General features: G+C 40.1%; 1 protein-coding gene across 3 annotated transcripts in view; it reads right to left on the bottom strand.

Moving 5' to 3' along the window:
- The window catches only part of dlgap2a (discs, large (Drosophila) homolog-associated protein 2a), a 131,001-nt gene that overhangs the window by 69,683 nt on the left and 38,508 nt on the right, over window positions 1–22,810 (bottom strand). The gene's annotated exons all lie outside the window — the stretch shown is intronic.

Genomic DNA, 22,810 nt, shown 5'->3' with positions numbered 1-22,810 from the left:
TTTCCAACAATGTTATTTAGTCTGTTGTGAACTTTTATATAAATTGATTTAATCAAAATTTCCCAGTAATAAAGTTTTTTAAAGTTTATTTTTGTATCTTTGTAAGGGATGGAGCGAGGGGCTGAACATGACACAGAGGTTCTATTTCACTATGTCTGTGTTGGGATGCTTTGCTGCAGTGTTGTAGTACTTTGGTCCAGGAATGAGACTCAAGGCTGTTTTCAGAATTCATGACTCTATTTGGACTTGAGCACTGATGACTCAGACTTGGACTCAGACTCGAGCATTGACTGTATTTGGAGTTGAAGGATAATCAGGAAGACTTGGACTTATGGATAATGACTATTTATTGTTTTCTGTAAAAGGATCGCATAATATATATTTAGTTTAGAGTAAGGGCTGGCATGTGTGTTCCCCTGCATGCATGTTAACATGCTGTCTCTTTCAATAATAGTTCCTGACAGGATGAATAGGCACCACACATCGTGTGTGTTGCATTCAAAGATTTGCTTTCAATGTTTGTCCTGCTCTTGCTTGTGAAATAGCAAGAGCAGGGCCTGCTGCTGGCTAAGTCAAAATGCTGCCCGCTATGTCAAAATGCTAGCTGCTAGCTATGTCAAAATGTTCATTTAGGTCATGGTGTATTTTTCAGACTCTGACTCAGTTAATGGGGTCTCAATTCTGATTTGGACAAAGGTAATGGGGTCTTGACGCAAATCTCTTGTGACTCAGACTCAGACTTGAACTCTGGAGACTTGGGACTAGACCCGAACTGGAAGTTTGGTGACTCGACTACAACACTGCTTTGCTGTGTATATGCAGTTTTAAAATATGTTTAATATTAGGCCACTGATGATGCCAATCATTCTGTGTGTTTCCCAGGAGCTGTAGTGGGTTGTGGAGTTGACAATGAGAGTCTGTTCTGATGATGTCTTTCTCATTAGTGGTGGTCAACAATAAAGAGAATCATTGATCGCTAACCATTACACCACAGAAGCCCACAGGTTACAAAATGATCCCGTCTATCTAGTTCTATGTAAAACCCCTGCCTTTCTTTTACAGCTAGATAAATTGGGGAACTCTCCAACAATGCCCCTGAACAAACTCTTTCCAAATATGGTCGATTGCAAAGGCTTGCATTTACATGGTAGAATCATAAATCCTGCACAGCTACCCAGCTATGAATAAATCATGCTGAATGTGAAATTCTGCCACAGGAAAGCCCTGCAAGTGTGTGTGTGTGTGTGTGTGTGTGTGTGTGTGTGTGTGTGTGTGTGTGTGTGTGTGTGTGTGTGTGTGTGTGTGTGTGTGTGTGTGTGTGTGTGTGTATTAGACAGAAAGAGAGTATGTCACTTCTTATGTAACAGCCAGGACTGCATTCACAGGCAACTTGTTAAAGGAGGCCTCAGAACTGTGCCCGGTTGCCGTAGCAACACGCTCTGAAGTTCCCATCTTTTTGCTGTCGATGCAGTCACTGAGGACTTCAGGACAAAATGAGAGATGATAAGATATTGTCACACTGTTATTATTTGCAGTAAGTGTCGGTCGGATGGTTTTAATTCTCAGCAGGTTGATCATCATGGCAGGACTCATGATATAGGTCCAAATCAGCTCTCAGTCCTATCACCTAACTGATTTTAAAAAACTCTAGAGCTCCTGTGAGTCCTGAAGGCATCCGCAGTCTTCAGGCTGGAGAAGCCAATTGAAATCCTTTTTCCCTCTAATGTGATTCTCCTCTCTGCAGACCACAGCAGCCCAGAGAACAGAGGATGGAAGCCCATAATGACTTTTAAGAGATGGAAGTGATACAGATAGTCCCGTTCAGATCCTTGTCTCTCATTCGCTTTTTCCCCAAAGTCAGCAGGAACATTAGAGGCACAAAGTCAATCAGTGTGCTAAATGATTAGCTGGGATGTTAGTCCGGACAAAATCAGATTGGAAAATGAAGTGTACTGACATCATTTGAGGGTGGAAACAAATAGTTCTGATACAGCACTGTGTCAGATATCACTGTAATACATTACTTAGCAAAAACCCACTATGTTGAGACTTGGGTTGGGAATCGGAAGGTTGCCGGACCAAATAAGGGTCTGGTTGCTGGAGAGATGCCAGGTCACTTCCAAAAAAAAAAAAAGTGGTGGTTCAGGTGAGAAGGTTGCATTTTGCTCCAGGGAGTTGAATTTAATATGGATATGTCTGACAGTGAAATGTAATTAGTGTAAGTGCCTGTCCCAGAGTTAAACCAGCCCTATGTCAGAAGTGCTGTTGAAAATTGCCTTGGTGATGTCTGAATACATAATGAAAAAAATATACTTGACCAACCATACAGAAGATGCAGCACTCCATGGATTTAGTACACTTGGGTGATTTCTGTAAAAAAGCTCCCTGTATACAACTTATAGAAATGTTTATGCTGGTAATGGCTAACATTACATCCAATTGAAATGTTTTGTTGATAACTTGGGATTTTTTTAGGATTGCAAATGCTTATTGCCTCAGAGAAAAATTTCCATCACAAGTTCTAAGAGCTCGAGGAGGGGTCTTCAAGGTTTGTCCAACAAGCACTCAAGATCCCAAAGACAACCAGTTTAGTATAAACAACCAGAACAGTTTCACCTTTGACAAGCTGCAACCAGTACCTTTTTTATTTTGGCACAAAAAAATTATTAATAAGAACTAATGGATGGTAAAAAATGTTTCTCATTCATTTTCTACTTATAAACTGAATGATCAATTGTGTCAGCATTAGGTACTTAGTTAATTTAAGCACAGTTTTGGCACTTGCAAAAGTTGTGTTGATGTGATGAAAAAAGACATGAATGACCGTGAGACATCAAAGAAAGTGTTTAAAGTCATAATGTATTGGAAGGTTCAGAGAATTTGCCATGTTACAAGAATTATTTGCGTCTGGCCATCTGAAAATGTAGGATGAGCCCATACTGACCCGCTGTAATGAATAACTAACAGGAGGGGTGGTCCATTAACGACCTTTGAGAGATGAGAAAAATGTACCTAAACAAAAGGTCACAGAACCATGACATTTTTTAGTTTTCTGTACTTTAAAAATCCAGATGCTAATTTACACTTTACTATAGAATATTTTTTACAAAGAACATTCAAAAAAAAAAAAAAAAAAGATTCTGTTAGGTAAGCTGATATCACAAAGCAGATGATCGTACAACTCATACACCACTTTAAAACGGGTGCTCCGCTCCTGAACAGTTCTTGTCACATGATGCTGTTATTTCAGATACGTAAACTCACACTGCCTTGATCATTGACATTTGTGGAAATGCACTCGTGAGGGAGCTTGCTGGCTGTTGTTTGCCTCCCCAGGCACTCACTTAAACCATATTATTCTCGTAATAACTCAGTGAAGGAGAACTGATTTACCCCTCCTCCCCAAACCCCCTAAGATCCAGCACAAGTTGCTCTAATGGGATAAAAGGAGATGTAAAAAAAAAAAAAAGACATGGGATGAGGCTTTGATAACTGGATCAGATTTGAAGCAGCTGTCACTGGCTGTTTGATGCTGAAATATACGGCAGAAACAAAGACAGAAAGCAGTTAGCAAATATGAAATCAGGTTAATGTCATCAGGGTCAGTCAGGTCTGGACATTGCGGGGACATTTTCATGTAACACTCAGCCCGGAGACATCTCTCTGGGTCAGTAAAGTCCCCAGGCATGAGGAAAAGAGTATTGAGCAGGCAAACTCTAGAACACCAACATCATCATCAACAACTTAATGCCCACTTACTCTGTACGAATGGTTCAGATCTGCTCTAGTCACATATTTTTTTTTTATTTTTTTTTATATTTAGTTGGACATATCAACCATGATATCACCCACTGTATTTTTCCAAGTTATTTTTCAAGCCTCGAGTTCGGGATTTGGCAGTTGCTATGTCAGTTTTCTGCAGTCATAAGTTGCCATATTGGATGAGAGTGTAGCCCTAGAGAGAAGCAAGCCAATGTAAAATGCCAAGTTGTCAAAGCTGTGCAGTCTATGCCCTTGGCTACCTCACTGGTGAATGATCCAGTTAACCGTTACATTTCCACAGAGTCAGATTCTGTTTGTGGTGGTTAGTGACCAGAGTTGTTAACTTATTGGACTGTGGAAAAAGAGAGCTTGTTGAACGGAGATGAAGAAGGGGAGAAAGTGACACTACTGGGTAACTTCAAATAACTGGTCTCATCATAGCCATGGAAAGCAATTATCTCTGTGGGTGAAGGCATACCACAATTCCCATACCCAGGCACTGGATGCCACAAAAGGTTTGGCCAGGTATGGAAAATTCAGTATACTTATGCTGATAAGTGCTAAAATATCACAATAATACAAAATATGTACTCACTGAAAAGACTGGAGAACAGACTTCATGGACCACCACATAGCAAAGCATAGCATCCAATATTTTGCATGAAGCACCTCACAAAAATGCACCAACATCACATACTTGGTGGCAAATTTAAATATACTGACTGAATTAGCTGAAGGGACACCTAGCAGACAATTTGCATAATCAACCTCTCACTCAAAGCAACCTTGCCCAATTTATGCAGAACTTGGCATTATTTCCTGGATTTGGCCGGCCTTTTTTGTATGAGGCCTTAAGCGTGTTTATTTCTGTTGTTTGGTGGAAACTAGTGCTAGTTCTGTTTTTCTACTTTCACATTGTTTTCATTTCTCAGTGCTGGAGGATGTTGCTTGCTTTGCACATTTAGCCCCTGCAGGTAATGGCTGAACATGTTCAGGAGTGAATTGCATATTTCAAGGGGAGCAAAACAAACGCAAGAAACAGAGAAAACATATCAAACACAAGTGTTGAGATGATTGGTGAAAAGCTAAACATGTTTCCTATTTTCAGCTGATATCACTACTTTCAACCGTTTTTATTCTCTGGGGCTCATAGACTGAATGTTATTGACAAGCCATTTTTGGAATCTCCGCTAGGTGAGCAGAAGTAATTCATAGCTTGAGACAGGTTGGCACCATGTTTATTGTGCAGGAATCTGTGTGCTGTCAGATGGGGAGTCTGTCTGAAGAAGAGAGGCAGACACAGGGGAAAAAGATGGCAAAGAGAGGTCGTTTTTTTTTTTTTGGTTAAAGAGTGGAAGGTTTTGTCAGGAACACTCCCTTTGACTTGGATGTACAATTTGACTGAGTCATTCAATAGGACTGTGGAGATTTTATTGATCTCATTTCAGTCAGACAACTCACATTTGTAACGTTTAAAATATTTATGGCAGCAGAACAAAGTTTGTATTTTGCGTCTAGGCTCCGACCTAATCACTCCTTTTCCACATTTCTAATTTACATGCAGAAATTTGAGAAGTGATAGGATGATATCTTAAACTGCCCAGTCGGAGTCTACAGGTGGATGCTGGTGCAGGTCAGAACTGGTAATTAAAGAACAGAGGGAGAGACCTGAAATTTTGCAGCTTAAAGGGGCTATATGTAACTTTCAAAAATACTGCGTTTGTAGTGACACCGCATGGCCGTTAGGTGAACTGCACTAGTAACCTGTTGCTCGCTTTCCCTCGCATGCTCGTCATGCGTGCTCGTACGCACACAAACAAGCATCACCATCAGCCGCGAAACACTGGATATTTACCGGCATAATGTTTACAGAGGAGGTAAGTGGACATAAACATGTGAAAGTCTGTGAAGGAGTCTGTGTGTCTGTATTCATTCTCCATCCTACAAACGACAGTCTCTTCAGGCACTGGCTGAGAGCGCGATTGTGTGATGAGTTTGTCCGCCTCTGAGAGCTGTTAGGGCGGATAGAAGAGTGTGGAAGACGGCCTCTGGCTGTGCAGGTGAAGACTGGGAGTGTGTGATGAGTTTGTACTGTTGATCTCTGTAAGCGGAGTGGAGTGAGGAGGACGTTGAGAACGTGCATAAAATGTCACTTCCTGGAGCTTTCATGGAAAATACGAGCCGGGGAAACTTTTTATACAGGCAACACAGATAGACAGTGAACATCTACTTTTTCACATCAGTTAACCGTTCGCTTATTAATGGGCGATAAAAAACAATTTATACATGTAAAAAGTTACTTATAGCCCCTTTAAATAGACAGTTGAAAGGAGGTGTTGTCAGGTGATTGTTAAGAATAAGTCATGTCATGTGTGAAATCACTGCAGCTCAAGTTGACTGCCTGAAATAGCTTACAGGTGTCGCCTCAAATATCCAAATCTACTCTTGGGGAGACTCTCTGCGGCAGAAAAATATAAATAATAGCAAATAAAACACAACAGGTTAAATTGTTAATATACAGAAAATCTTCTCGTTAGCAATAAAACATGTTTTTATGTTTCCAAAGAAGCTCAAAAAGTCAAATTTATGAGATGTTGATGTATATACCAATCGAGAAAAACGACTCAAGATTCCTCTAAAACAAATCTCTGACACAATTGCTTTTAAGGCAATTAGAACCTCGACAACAGCAACTATCCATCCCTTTAACCAGGCACCCTTTAAACAGTTATCCTCCTTTATTTTCCGAGCTGCAGGTTGCTTAGAAACAAAGCTTAAGCACATCACAGTCAGGACCAGAGTGTTTCTCTTTGCCCGAGGCCACACATGGTGCATAGGGAGATGTAACAGTGGTACAGCTACTAGCAGTTTCCCAGTCTGAATTTCCAGAGTCAATATGTCTTACAGGGCCCATAGTTCACTTTGAACACACTTGTCATGAAATCTGCCTCACTTTATCAATTTCCTTAGGGTGGCTGTAAAAGTGCAGTTACCCTTGAAAATGAATGGCTATGACTTGAAAAGGAAAATCTGAGGGCTCCATCTTGGCTTGAAGCCTAATTTATAAACATGTTGCCAAAATGATGAGTCAAGTTGGCTTACTTTTGACATTTTGAAAACCTATGTATGACAACAAAAATATTTAAACTCAGAGTTTGTTTTTGATCATGTTGGCAGGTTCACTCCATACTACCTCACTCTCACTATAAACTTTGAGGTGACCGAGCCTTTGCGGTCAAGTGCCTGCCATCAAGGGCCATTGATTTGTCCAAATAAAAGAGCAACTTTGTATGAATGTATTTCTCGTGACGTGTTCGTGTTGAACAGTGCTTAAAAAATGACAGATTCTGCTCTGCACAAAATAAAATAAAAATCCAAACATTACTGCTTACAGTAGCAATAGATACACACTATAAAATACCATGTTAACATGTTGATGCTTCTATTCCACAGGAGGAATATTTTCATATTAATTGGTATGGATAGAGAAATGCCACAACATCTTGGTGGTCTGTTTCTTGACCAAAATCAATTAGAGTCCCTTTGATATTCCATCAACTCTAATCTCCATATCCAATAAGGCAAGCCCTGGAGGGTAACATCTGCATTGTTGCGTCACACTGCCTCCTGATTGGTCTCTAATGCTTGTCCTTGAGGCCTGAGCTTTGAAACCCTCCTACAGTATAATATGATGTGTACGCATGATGCAAACAAATGAGCCCACAGCTATTACTCCACCACAAACCTAGACGATCATAATTGAAAGAAGAGCAAAACAATTTGATTAATGTAGCTTGTTCATCCTCCTTGACTACATCTTTTTTTCTTCTTCTCATCAAGGAGATTACACAAGTCTGGGAATACACGAATTACAAAGTATTCAATATTTGCAGGTGTAATTCAAAATCAACAAAGTGTAGCATGCTGCGAGTCTACGTGTGTGATCCTGGTGCAAATGAGAAAACTGCTGAGAAGTCTCACATCACTTGGTGTTCAGAGAAGGAAACATGGAGGACAGGTGGAGCCAAAGAAGAAGACAAATGAGCAGAGGACAAGGTGAGAGAAGGCGAAGCATGCAGCAAGGCATACTTATGATGGATTAAAGCGGTTTTGCATGAGTTAACGAGGAATATATAAAACATGCTGGGAATCTGTTTCACCCAATGGTTGATTTAATACGATTTAATACCTAATTATGTTTCGCTTGTCATACTTGGTGCCTGAACGTGACCAATGAGAGGTGGAGATTTAATTGATGCTTGTCCCCTTTGTTCAGCTCTCTGCTAATAACATGGGGTTTGTCAATCTGATAAATCTTGTGTACTTTCAGTGAGCGCAGGGCATCACTCAGCAGGTTATACCAGGCTGCTTAGTGGGAGAAGGTGATCCCACAAAGAATTAGGAGGGATGATTTTGTCAACACAAGCTGCGGCTCCATTACATATGCACAAGGGGAAGTGGCAGACGAGGTCCACAGAGCTGCAGTATATGAGGTTATAAAGTTAAATGGTTCTGAGGCTAATTAAAGTGTTTATGGGTTTTCCCATAAGCTTGAAGACATACTTCTGGGTCATCAATGCTGTGTGTGTGTGTGTGTGGACTGGGTCAATAGCAAAGGTCAGTATGTGTTGACCTTTCCTACTTGTGTTACTATTGATTCCCTCACTTCACAACGAAAAATCTTGATTTAAAAAATGTTTTTTTTTATAGCCTACACAGCAGTTATATTTGCCAGTATACTTTAGTTGTTGGTTATGGATGACCAGTAAAGGTTGTATACCTCTTTGTTGAAGTTAGAGGTCAAACTTTTAAAATCGGCCCTGCCCTGTGAATGATTCTCACTTACAGAAGGTTTATTTTTTCAGCAAATGACAACTAAGGCTCCAAGCTTTGATCTGTATTTAAGCTCAAAACTCATAATTTCAGTTTTCAACGTCTTTATTCCGTTCTTTTCTGACCTCTCATTTCAAATTAGTTGTTGAGTGATTTGTATTTTTACTGTCGGTCCGTCAACATGACAGTGCCTTCAGCCATGCTAGATTTGAATGAATCACATACATACCTCAGCATGACGACATACTCACAATGACAAAGCTAGTGTGATTGGCAGGTACGATGTTAACCTTGCTTATCTTCTAACAGTAAAGTACAGTAAAGCTGTTAGTTAATTAGTTTATTGTAAATGTATATTCTGAGGACAAAATGACGAGGATATGTTGCTCTAGAAATGAGTGTTTCATGACAATCCATCCAATGGTTGTTAATCAAAACTGCAAAAATGGACCGCCTGATGGTGCTAAAAGTAAAATAAAGGGAACACAGAAGTCATCTGGATAAATCCACTGGATCCCTTGAATATCTGAGACAAATTTCATTGCAATACATGTACAGTATGAGATAGTTGAAGCAAATGCATTGTTTTGACCTACATGGCGGACTGCTCAACTGAATGATGTTCTGAGATTGGACGGACTCAACAATTGACTGACAAAGCCATTAACAAGGAAATTAAAGTTACTTACAACAATAATAGAAGCCAAAATGCACAATCCATTAGCTCTTTTATGTATAACAGAAACACAAGCTGTTGTCTCTGCAGCCTTGCAGCTTGTGTCCTCCCTCACACAAAAACACATTTTCATTCTATGTTGCAACCTCTGTGAATCTTACAGCAACTAGAAAAAGAGACAGAGAGAGTAAAAGAGCCATCCTCCATCCATAGAGAAGGTCTCATCCAACCATCAACCTGCGCTGCTGATGCTCACTTGTTTCACCTCGTAAGCTGGCCAGATAAAGTGAATGTGCAAGGGGGGTGTGAAGAGTTTAGAGAGGTCTTCTGGGTGCCACAAGGAAAGAACACAGGTTGCATTACCTGTGCAGAAGTGCCCTTACAGCCCACAGTGATGGATTGTTTGGGTTTTCGAATGAACGTTAAGTGGGACTGGCTGTCAGGGTGTGCAGTGTTCAAGAGTAAACTCAGAATAAGTATAGTGAAAGCACTTCAGGTTGGCTCAAAGGTAGTGACCCTGCTGCTACAAAATTGGCATATTATTAGAATGTCACTGCTGCCTGACTCATTTTGAATTCACAAATATGCAAAGCAGGCGTCATTCTAACTCCACATCATTGTTGACAGTTAATCCGAGACCTCTCGGCCTGAATAATGTTCCTAATGTGTAAGAAAGCAACAGGCTGTATTAGATTTCAGTAAAACACATGTGATGGAGGGCTATGAGCGTTGGCACACATCCATCATGCTCAGCCGCACGGCCCTGCTTCCTGCCTCAAAGATTAACCCAAAGTGACCTCCACAGAGGCTACGCGAGGGATTAATGTTTCCTGAGGTTCACATTGAAAGGCGTCCTGATGGAGACCCTTTAGGAAGTGAGGGGGGGCTTTAGGGCGAGGGCAAAGCACACACCATTAACCCCCTCTGATCTTGGATTATTGCCACATCAGGCTGACGCTGGTTATCACACACAAACCCGATAAAAAAGGGCCGGGTATTGTGTCCGGAGGTTAGCTTACAACAGGAGATGCTGTGATTGGACACAGTCTTTGACAATAAAAGGCTGAGGCCATTCTTTTCACAAACAATGAGTGAATTTCCCCTGACAAAGACACCGATTTGAAGCAATCTGCAACTTCGACATTATCGTCAGCCCATATTCAATCCTGACGCTAACCCATCTTCCCGGAATTTCTAAACTGCATCACCAATAAATCATTTCTAAACAAAGACTTCTTCACAACTTTTGTGTGAAGAGAAATCCCTCAAGGATGATTCAAATGTTCCCTGGTGGGGGTCAGGGAAAGAACAGAGACACAAAAATGGGGTTTTGTCATAATTGTTGCCGAAAGAAATGACAGTCCCCTCAAGCAGTTCCTGCTGTGAGAATTATTCCTCTCACTTTTATTTATGCTCTTTGAGTGTGTGTTTCCTGTTGAAAAAAAAAAACAAAGGTGGAGGAGCATGAGATTAGTTTTATTTTTAGCATTGAAAAGTGTGTCTGCAGCTCGAAGACTGCACCTCACATGCATGCAGACACAACTGTGGATGTGAGCTAGTGTTAAATATATTTTAGGTTTAAGTGCTGCAAGGTGCTCATCAGAAAAATTGAGCCAAGACAATGAGAAAATATGAGACTGCAATCAGTTTATTCTACTGAATTATTACCTAACATTTGCAGGATTCCGTTTTGTTCGAGCCATAATTGCAATTTCTTTCCTCAGCTGCGTTCCTACCTTAACTTCCGCTAAGCATATGTGTCGCTTTCAAGTCTCAGACTGACTGGAGGCAATGAATTCTGGGCCGGTGGGAAATCTGTCAGACTATCTCCACTCATTTGTGTTCACCCAAGTTGCACCGAGGTTAATAGAGGTGCAGATAGCGTGGTCACTTAAGTACTGCACCCCAAGTTCCAGGTAGTTTCCAAAAAACACATCCTTATTAAAAACATTGTATTTGATACAATAAGGGGAATCTTATTGAGATGTGGGTTCACCCCGCCTATCATTAGGAAATGCAAGGTTAGAATAGAGAAAAGAAGATGAGAAAAATAAACCGTATTTCCTTCAGGCTGCATGTCTTCTCCCAGCGCTGCTGAGCCAAATATCTGCCTAAATGAAGAGGTGGCAGAGCATGATAATGTGATTTTGGTGCAGGCACATGCACTAGAGAGGAATAAAACAGAGTGAAAGGTAGAGTTTGGAAAGGAAACGAGAACATCCTTGAATCCAGTAACTAAATAACAAAATATAACCCCAAATGCTCCACTGTAGGATGTTTTCTGTATTCATTATCTCCACCGTCACGGTGATTCAGTATCACTGAAAGACTGCACGGCTGTCATACAGCGCAGAGGACTGAGTCCACCTCTTATGTAAAGGGATTGTGCCTCACTGCGACCTCAAGCTGTTTGTGCTTATCAACTTGTAAACAATGCAACACAATAAACTGATCCCTATGCCATCACGTTGCAGCCCATCTTGTTTTATGAGCTACTTTGCCAACACAATGTCAATGACGTCAGCTCTTTTTGAATGAAAATAATTGACCCATCACTCCCCTCCCTGCAAAATCCTACCCAAATAAAACAGCAGGGAAAAAAAGGGGGGACAACTGATCCAGCAGGAGGTGTTAGAGGTGGAACATTATGTGGAAGATTCAGAAGGGTGAAAAAAGGAGTGTTCATGATTCACCCAAGCTGGAGCCTGACAGTGGCTATCAGTCTTATCCCAAAAAAAAAACATTCTACTGAGTGTAAGGAGTCTATACATAGCAACAGGGTGCTGCAAGCCAGTGCATCATCTGATAACTCCGGCCCTGTCGAACACTTGGCTACTCAAGCAGTGTATCTGCAGAGACTTCATGAATAAAAGTGTGGCAATAAACTTTGATTATAATCAAAAAACCCATCCAGCGCTTAAACATGACGAGTCCGCAGTGCGGGTGTATAATCACCAGAATCTCTAAGGTGCAATCATTTTGAAGAGCTTTGATTCTTTGGTGCTCCATATACATAAGGCCAATGATCATATAGAATGCGGTCCACCATAGGAAAGCAGTCAGCACAGGAACGATGTGAAATGATGACTTCTTTGGCTCAGCGAGGGAATTTTACGAGTCGTATTACAGTAATTGGTTCCTGTTGTTGCAAAAAAATTGGAAAGGTTCATGCCTGGCTGGGTGGAACAAACTGGAGGGAAATTCCCACCTTTGCCCCTGAGTGTGTGTTCAAAGAAGGGAATGGAAGAGAAAGAGGTGGTGGAAGAGGGAGATAGTGAGAGGTTCCCTGAGGCTGGCTTTTTGGGTTTTAATTAGGAGCTCAGAAGAAAGAGGCAGCGCCCAGAGGGAGAAGACCTCCGCACCGATGACCACAGCGGTGTGAAGCGGTGGACACGCTCATATTTAGAGGAGGACAAAGGTAGGACAGATGGAAGGAAAAAGAGAGAGAATACCCTCTGATCAGCAAGCTGCTGTCTTCACTATTGTGTCTGCTTTATTTAAAACGACTTGAACAGATTATTTTGGTTTTAACATTCTGAAGACATCCGTGGGTGTTATTCTGTTTTCTCATTTTTTATAATTAGACAGTAGTGAGAAAATTCCAGCAATTAATTGAATGGTAAGTTGCCATCTTTAGTTGAATTATGCAGTGATAAAATGTCTAAACTAAGACTGAGAGACATAGAAACAGGAAAAGGGAGAACAGGCAAGAGGGCCAGACGGACAGGCTGCATACAAGATATAATAAGTTTGAGAGACTAGAACCTCATTAAACATAATTTTACTATCTGGATCTAAATGTTAACAGTCAATTACAGTTGACACTGAATTTTTGACCTTTAACTCTGTTGTAACATTGTTTTCATATTGGTCATCATACTTGAATCACTGTCTTCACCCTGAATATTATACCAGTAAAATACAATAATACCTCAGACCATACAGTTAATCTTTACAGTAGTATACAAGTACCTTATGACAACAAACATTTCACTTTTTTTTACTGTTCCTTTCAGCTGTTTTCGTTTAGTATTATACATTAGAAATTATAATAACAGGGTTGTACCCTCTGCTGAAAATTTTCAAAATAAAAGACCAACAACTTACATTTTTAAATGCCAAATAACGGAATTTCAAACATGTGATTAAAAATGTGATAGTGTTTAAAATATTAAATGTTTGACAGACGTAAAAATAACTTTAAATAATATTTTTAGTGAAAAATGTTCTCTTTTGTGCAGGATAACCTTTTCATATTTAAATCACGACTATCTTTTCTTTCCTTGACAACCTTTTTCCATCAGTCATTCTCTCTCTATATTTTTACATCATGAACAGATTCTTTCAGCTTTGCACCATCTTCACCTTGTCCTAATGTAAAAACAGGCCATATCTGTTCCTATCATACTACTTATATAATAATACTTATATACCTTTCCAACATTTGAGATGTGAGATTTGACATTTTAACACCCACTGTGAAATAACAGCTGAACCATGTCTGCATCAATAGCATGGTGATGACAAATTCTCCATCCAATTTATACCACAGCCTCTAGGAGCTTTCCTGGTAATGAGTCTATCTGCATGCCGACAGTCTGTTGCAGTTGTTATCAACCCCAGAGTCCAATATCAGCCCATGAAATACAGTGAAGTTAGAGGCAGCAATGAATTAAAAAAAAAAAAAATCACTTTCATTATATTGACAACATTCTGTCTCAGAACTCAATGCTGATTGGTGATAGAGATAGGAATATTTGGGAAAATATTCATCAGTGAGTCATTTCACTGAGAGAGACATTTTATTTTTTATTTTTTGCTGACAAGCCCTGGCAGCGTGACTCATAAACTGGAGCGTTCACAAAAAAAATAAATGCATCCAAGAAAATCCCCTCTGAGTTGGTGCAAACTTTCCTCCATGTTTCTGCTGCTCATCAGTCTTTTGCCTGGAGTGATTTTCTCTCGCTATCTCAGGATTCTCTGAGCAAAGCTGCACAGAGTACGCTCCCCTGCAGCCATTACAGCCAAACCTGGACAGCTGCTCACCTGGGAGACACGCACATGCACACACACACATGCATGCACGCACACATGCACACACACGTTTGAGGTTTCTATTCTTGCAGTCTGATTGGGAGTGCTGGGGCTCCTCATGTCACATTACAGAAACAAAATCCTGATAGTAATGGACAGCCAAAGACAGACACGACACCTCTGATTCTAACTCCAGCTAAGCCTGCTGAGGGTCTCTCACTAGCTCTGTCTGCTGCTAACCCATCTGTATCTTTTAGCTCCTCATTACTCGATCCACCGATTTTTGGTGTTTCTGGTGACTCAGACGCAGACTAGATCGATGGCAGCGGAGTGTGAAGAAGAGAGAAACTTGTTCCATTTCAATCTCCAGAACAGATACATCCCCACACATTTGTCATGCTTGCACTCAAATTGGAGCTAGATTAGATGGCATGTACTATGTGAGGCAGTGCCAGCCATCTGCAACAACTTTCTCCTCACAGCCTTCTTCATTATGCCAGCATGATAAGATTTTTATGTCACGTACTGAGAAGTGTCTGCCTGAGCTATTTGAAATGAATTTCGAGTGTACCGACGGCAGCAAGAAAATCAAAGAAGGCGCCAGACAACTGTGTTTAAGTGACAATAAGTGGCGTTCTGTGTGGTTTGCTGTGTGTGTTTGCTGCTTAAAAGAGAAAAGGGGTCAAGAAAGCTGAGAGAGCAACTTTGGCTACTTGATGATAAGCTCAAAAGATTGAATGCCTGCTGCACTTTCCATGCCGCCTAGTGAAGGAAAAAAAAAAATGCTCGCTGTTAAAATAGGATGTTTTCTTAATCCCACTTCACTGGACAGCTGCAGGCACTTTCAGATGTTATATTTATTTCTCACTCTCCCATCTCCCCCCCTCCCCCCTTACTCTCACATGGCTATAAGTGACATAATGCTAATGCTTTGCTATTTTCTCAAACACTAAGCCCCTTGAATGTTGTGTTTTCCTCCCAGAGCTGGGAACTATGTTACAACCAATGTTGCACTTTTGGTCTTCAGGCTGTTCGACGACTTGACTGCGTACAGTATTGTGAATGGAGGTCGGCCAGATCTGCTAGCAAAGGACAGGAACGCTGAATCCTCAGAAACATGACTTGTCCAGATAAAGGCAAAAGGTCTCTGAATACGGCCATATGAGCAATGAAGGCACAAATTGATTTTTTAAGAGGCTCCACTATACTGCAAATGTATTATCTTAGATAGTCGAAGGTACAGAAGATTTTTTCCTCTATATCTAATAAGCAACTGTGAGAAGCTTTCTTAGTGTGTAGATTTTGGTGCTCTCCAAAGTAGGATGTCTTAGGTCTTAGCTGATCATGTCCTTTCTACACGAATGTAGTATTGGCAAAAAATAAAAAAAGACTCCTCCTACATCCCTTTAACTGTCAAAATTGCTTCTCATTGTAAAACTTTGCAAAGAAGATTGTGAACTGGCTTGTTCAGTCTACATGCTAGAAGTCATTTCATTGAAGTATTACCTGAGTGCAGCAAATATTTAAATATGTATGTCCTCTTCCAGAATAGCAGGCACTTTACAGACAAAATAAATTCAATCTTCTGGTAAATGCAATTGTAGCAAAATAAGAACACACAGTCAAAACACACACAAGGATATACCCTGTGGTGAGTTTTTGCCAAAAGTGAATTTTAATTTCAGCTTGACTTTTAAAAGCATCATTCCTTTTTCATGAGCTGACCACAAACTGCATTGTAGAAGCACAGAGTGCATTATAATAAATGCGGAGCCTCTGTACAGAGCATCAGTACTCCCCTCACACCTACTGTACTGACAAGCCTCCTTTCATATTGGACATTGACCTTGGTCATTGGTCTGGCTTGCATCCTTCTCGTCTCGCCAACATACAATGTAAACGGGTTACTGAAAATTAAAAATCCATGCTGCTCAATTCAATATAGGACAGTGTTTCTGGACTCAGAGGGAATATGCATTAGGGTGTAATGACATTACCTGTAACTCCAAAATGTTCCCCACCTTCCTGAGGAAATGACTAAAAAGGCCTTGAATACATACAGAGCTTGACTATGGTGGTACATTTCTGAGAGTCAGCCATTAACAGTGTTGATAAAGAGAAACTTGTAGCCTAGACTGTATAGAAGTATAAAACTATAGAATGTAGTTCCATTAAGCTCGCTGCACAGTTCAGTACTTTAAAAAAAGTAGAAGCTGGGGCCGTTTTCACATATGCACTCTGGATAATATCTAGATAAATGCAAGAAGACCGCTCCAGAGATTCTCCCGACCTAGCCATTCACATATGCTCCTCACTGCGGGGGACTATCCCTGTCAGAGGGGAGGGGGGGCTCGGGGGATTTCCTGAGGTAAGACGTGACGTAAATAAACAACGCAGAAGTAGCGGCCGAAGCAACAGAATCCGCAACACGACGTTATAATGAGAATATTTTTTATATCAATGCTATGTGTAATCCAATGGAATGACAACATCCACAAAAGAGAGGAGAACAACATACTGACGAACAGAAAACAGAATGCAGACGTTTGATTACGTGCACGGAGATCATAGTGGTCGCGTGCAGACACTTAATGCAGTCACTGTATATAAACGTCATTCTCTTCCTATTAGCTCGAGTTGAATTCTCCAGAGTATACTAAAAATACCAGGGGTCTGGCCGGATAAACTCCGGGTAAAGTCTGCATGAAAAATGCGGCTGTTTGCGTTCACACATAGCCTAAAGCCCCTCCGGGTAGCCTAATCTCCAGAGTTTTTCAGGAGATTTCTGTGTGTGTGTGAAAAGGGTTTGGGTTACAACAAGACTCATCTTTTCATCACCGCCTACAACCACTGACTCTCATCCTCTTCCCTTGACACTATTTCTATTTTGTATTGTTCTCTTAGTTTTTGCTTAGTTTTTTTTGTTGTTGTTGTTTCCTGTCAAAGCGTCTTTGAGTATTTAGAAAAGCGCTATATAAAACTAATTTATTATCATTATTATTATTATTATTATTAAGACTCACTCAGAAGAGCTGGAAGGTGGGGGGGGGGGGGGGGGCACTAAGGCATTATGGAAAACATTATACAGTAATACACAGTTGTGTTTTATTCATGATCGGTTAATTACAACATTCCAATGTCTATTTCTTTGCAGCAGACCTTTGCTATGAAGAGCAGACCATTGCAAGGAATGTGGCTCCAATCACAGACTCTATAGGACGAACTATTGACATATCAATCTGCAGGAATAAGTCTGGTTAAACTAATTTGTCCGTTTACTGGGGGGAAAAAAGAAGGGATGAAAAACTATAGCAAAGTAAAAAACAAAAAAAACAAAAACTTTAGGCTATGACAGAGGAATCAGTTTGGCATATGAAATAAGCTCAAACCGAACACAGCGTGAGATACGCCAGGGACCAAAGATGGTGAATAGAAAAGAATATTCCAACGGACTCTGACAGTGATGAGGCAATCAGTTGCTGCACTGATTTGTGTTCACCTTCACCTTCAGAGTACATCTTCAGTTTAATTTATTATAACAGGATTAAAGCCTTCTTAAGATAATTTGTGAAGGCGATGGAGTGAAAAAGTAGCATAGTAGAAGCCTGCTGGGACAGGATGAAAGAAAACCCACAATGACAAAAATGATTGACCATTTATGAATTGCATAAAGTAGGCAAAGGGTTATTAGACTATTGTATGGTTATATGTATAGGATTTGAGTTGGCTTGGTGTCTTGGTTGAATACAGAAAAAAATACATAGCTTTAATCAAAACATATAAGACATACTGTTATAGGAGCAATGGACCCTGGCAAGGTGAGCTGATGCCAAACAAGACAGTATCCATTAGTCCTATCTGTTCAAAATGAATCAATTCCTTCTTCTCTAAAAGCTAGAAACTGCAGTTCTGCAATGTCCCATTTTACTCAAATTCCGTCTCCTGGGAAAAAAACATTATATACTACCAATGACTACAGATATGTTTTGATTGAATAATGCTCAAATTATGTTCTTTTGTCTTCAACCAACAGACCAACCAACCAACCAACCTATTAATCAACCAATCAATCTGTTTTTTCACAATAACAAATCATAACAAAACTTATCTCAGAGCAGTACTGATTTTTCTTTTTTTTTTTTTTTAAATCTTATTAAGGGAGATTCAACTTAGATCAAAAATGAGCAAGTTCTTTAAATAGTAGCAAGATACACTTTATTCTAAAAGACAGAAACCTTGAGCAGAACCAGAAATATTGTTGACAGTGTTGTTCCCAAGTCTTGTGAGTGCCGTGGCACAACAAGGTAATACATTAATTTACTGGAATAAGCCAGTAAACAAAATACTTTGTGATTTCTACAAGACTGCAGGTTTTCCCTCTCACCTTTGGTCTCTTTTTCCGTGCTCTACATTACATGCCACATCTTTCACCTCTATCTAACCCCTGTATCTCTCAACTGTTTTCTTTCTTCCTCTCCCTCAAAGTGAAGTTCAGGGTCCTGGTGAAGGTTCAGTTAATGATGAAATGGTTCCTCACACAACGCCTGTTGTCTGTGAGTAAGCTGCCTATACATCAGTTGAAGGACAGGTCTCTAGCCTCAAAACAGCTGTGCTTTCCTTGTCCCTGCAAGAGTAATACAGAGACTGAGACTAACACCATCTGTCAGACCTTGACTCAACTTCTTTGAATTTTCATTAGAGGTATTATGTATTCTCTGGGCGTGACTCTACCTTATAATTTCAGTTTTGGGGGTTTGAAGTCACAGAGCTCCTTTCAAGGTGAGTCCAGCAGCTTAGAGTTTTCAATAATGTTTATTTCTTTATGCTGCATGTCTATGAAAGTGTCCTCCCTGCCCTTGTGCTATAATAGCTATTATTCAAAGCTCTGATTCTTCCTTCTAAAGCAGTGACACACAGCTGAGTAATGCCTTCTCTCTCTTTTTTTTTTCTCAGTGTTGAATAAAAGTGTGTTATTTTCCACAGTATTATCAAAGTGGGTCTTTGTTTGGATGGCTATTTCTCACCACTCTTTGGAGCAATGCCTTCTTGCATCAATGCAAATTCAGGACATTGTCCATTGTACCCAGTAACCCAAGGAAGGACATAATTGGTGCATCGCCAACAAGAAATAAACAATACTTTAAACTTTGGTTAGGAAGATTGAGTAATGAAAAAATCCCCCAAATACAAATATTCAATGAGTTGAAGTGTATGTTGACCATGCAGCTGTGTCAGTAGCCATTTTCAGACTGCTTTTTTCCGCTAAAGTTCCGTAACTAAGCTCAGCAGTCATCACGTCTTTGTACATTCATATTGATTCCACCACGGCGTAACACTGGTGTCCCAGCCTGTGCATTCACATTGCGTTTCAGCATAGCGGGAGCTCCACATGCACAAACAGTCAGCTGCGCTCCCCCGCTGGCTCAGATGAAACCGTCTCGCCTCTGTTTCTACCTCCGAAGATGGTACAGAGAAGAACATTTTAAACTAATCAACAAAGCTTGAAAAAGCAATGGAGAATAGTGCTGTATAACGAATTAGTTGTAAGCCATAAAAATACTTATTAGAGACTTTAAATGAATTAGCACATACCTTAAAATAAATAAAAATGACTTTGTACTACTTACTTTATCAAAAGACACTTTCAAAAGAAACCAATATTCTTTTTATGTGCTGTAGTATTTGTACAAGATGTAATACATACTGTATATATTAAGAGATAAGGGGGTCCCATCAGGACATGTTGCCCTTGGCTCAGCACTCTGCACTGAGACAAGCATGTGCAAATGTGCATCTTTTCACTCCAATCTCAATTTTTTTTTACTCACACCATCATATGCTGTCTCTTTGTTTCTCTCCCTTGACAGCAATTACCTGCAAGCAGTAAAAACTTGTTTGGCCTCGTAAATAGATTCAATTCTTCCCTTACAATTCCCAGAGCACATGCTAAAACAAAGAGAGAAGAAATTGCTAAAGGAATTTTGGACAAAGATGCCAATATGATATCTCAGTTTGATAAAAGGTCCATCGTAAATCAAAGAGTTTAAAGATGCTTCCATCAGTATTCCAATATTAAATTTAATAAATAGCTCACTGGTAATTTGAGGTACACAATTATCACTATTACAAACTCATCGAGAATGAAACTTTACCTTACAAGTCCCAGTTTCGATGTATGGAGTGGTTTGGTGTCTTGACTTTCACAGCTCTCCTCAATCTTGTTTTCAGGCACAATAGGAGCTTAGATTAGATGAATCCACCTCAAGCTATACCTGACCAGCAGCAAGGAACAGACACCCAAAACATGGCAAGTAACTAAAGTGGAGATTAAGTAATATTCAGACATTTTCAAAGACTTGTCAGAGACCTAAACTTCGCTATAAGAGACAGAATACATAATCTACACTCACCAGTAAGCCAGAAATATAAATAGCTGCATACTCTATATTTGCACAGTATTACAATGAAAAGTATGTAAAGTATGAGCTCATTAAACATCAACATTTCAGTACATTGATGCACCAAACAGCCATGTTTTCCTACTTTCATTATAAAAAGTGTTAAGTCAAATCCAATTCATGTCATTAAATCTTCCATTAAACAATTCAAGGAATAACTACCAAAGAAGGACATTAAGGGTTGTTTTCAAATTTGGGGTTATATGAGACACTCATCAACAGTAAATTGCCAAACAACCACAGAAGTTTCCCCATGCCTGCCTGTCAGCCAGTCTCATCTGTAAAAGTTATTCCTTTGTGTTCTCTGGTTAAGAGAAGTTTCCTCATGTTGCCACTCTTCAAAGGGACAATGCTGACTGTTACACTTACTATTAATAGGTAACCCATTAGGGACAGAGGTCAAAACACAGTTTCATAAGGACCAGATTACACATTATTAAAACCCCAAAAAATCAACTTTGTTTGAGCGTAGTGATACTGCTATCGAGTGTGTTTGCTCCTATGATGTAACGTTATATCTCAAGTTGAGTCGTGTCTTTTGAATCAAATCCTGAGTGCACACACGTTCATTGATTGGCTGATAGTACATCAGCATTGTGAATCAAATAAACCCAAATTGTTCAACTTCAGACGCTGCTGTGGGACAGTAACCCTCTCCCTTCTCCTATATTTCAAAGCAATCTAACTGCCCCCTCACTAGAGGTGGGAAAAAATAGATTTAAGAAAAAAATCAAGCTTGTTCTCTTCTAAGATTTAAAATCAATTCATAACTTACAAAAAATGATTATTATAATTTTCTTTTTTTTTTGGGGGGGGGGGCTAATCAGTCTCTCACTGCCAAATGCTAAGGCTAGCTTTTTTGCCCAATAGAGCAACAACAAATTCAGCCAGTCTCACAGATGACTGGAGTAGATCCTGAAGTGTGTACTAATTCATAGACTTTGAATCCATTGATAATGAATTCAGAATTGTTTTGAATCGAAACGTGACCCCAACAAATGAAATCGAATCGAATCGTGAGACACCCAAAGATTCCCAGCCCTACCCCTCACGTTAAGCTAGTTCTACTGTGATTTTCACAGTCCTTAACCTTATCATAAATAGTCCAAATACACAGATCCATACATTTTGTATGTTTATCTGAAGATACCAAAGTTGCCAAATCGTCAATGAATCATGATAGACACAAAATCCAAACCTACATAAAAATGTAACCCCTCTTTCTCCTGCACTATGCTCAAGCATAAGTTCAGAGGAAAGCTGGATAAAGAAGCAAGCTAGCTGACAATGTTACGGTAGGACAGCGTTCGACCCAAAAACTCAAATACACTATCAAATGAAAGCAGACCTGGACTGAACTATTTCACTTTATAACTGTGAGTCACCTCAATAGTAGCAATGCATTCTGAAAAGAGTTAAGGGTGGATTTTAATCGGGCACCGTGGGAAAAATCATGTGACTCAGCAGATACCAACAACACAAGCAGGACATATTAATATGGAGCGTGTGTGTTACTTTCGGGTCTTTTGGGGCCAGCCTCAAGCGGACACTTGAGAAACTGCAGTTTATTGCACTTCGACATGAGCTTCATTTAACAACACCGGAGGTTGCCGCTTTCTTAAAACATGAATTTTAAACCGACTCCAACTATACACAAACACATACATTCACACTCTTTCCAGGGCTGGCCTCCCTCTGGAGGTTCAACAGCATGCCTCTCCCTGTGGCTCTGTGGCCATGATGCCATGTGCAACCTGGAGCAACAGCATGCTAGTGCCTTGGGATCTCCATCCTGCCACACTACACATGCACACATACAGTGAAGTACTGTACATACAGATACCCCCACATCATGAATACACATCCTCTGTCCTTCCCTTTAGGTCTTTCCTCCCCCCTCTCTTGTCTCAGCGGGGAAGGTCAGCCGCATGCAGTTATCGCGCTCAATTTGATTACGCCTTAATCCAATCAAGCAAAGCAGAAAAAGCACCATTGATTTTTGAGACGTAGAATGATGCTTATTGGGCTTAGAGGCACATGGCTGATT

Source organism: Labrus bergylta, chromosome 18, assembly GCF_963930695.1.
Source record: "Labrus bergylta chromosome 18, fLabBer1.1, whole genome shotgun sequence".
NCBI classification, from domain to species: Eukaryota; Metazoa; Chordata; class Actinopteri; order Labriformes; family Labridae; genus Labrus; species Labrus bergylta.
This window is presented reverse-complemented; position numbering and strand designations above follow the sequence as displayed.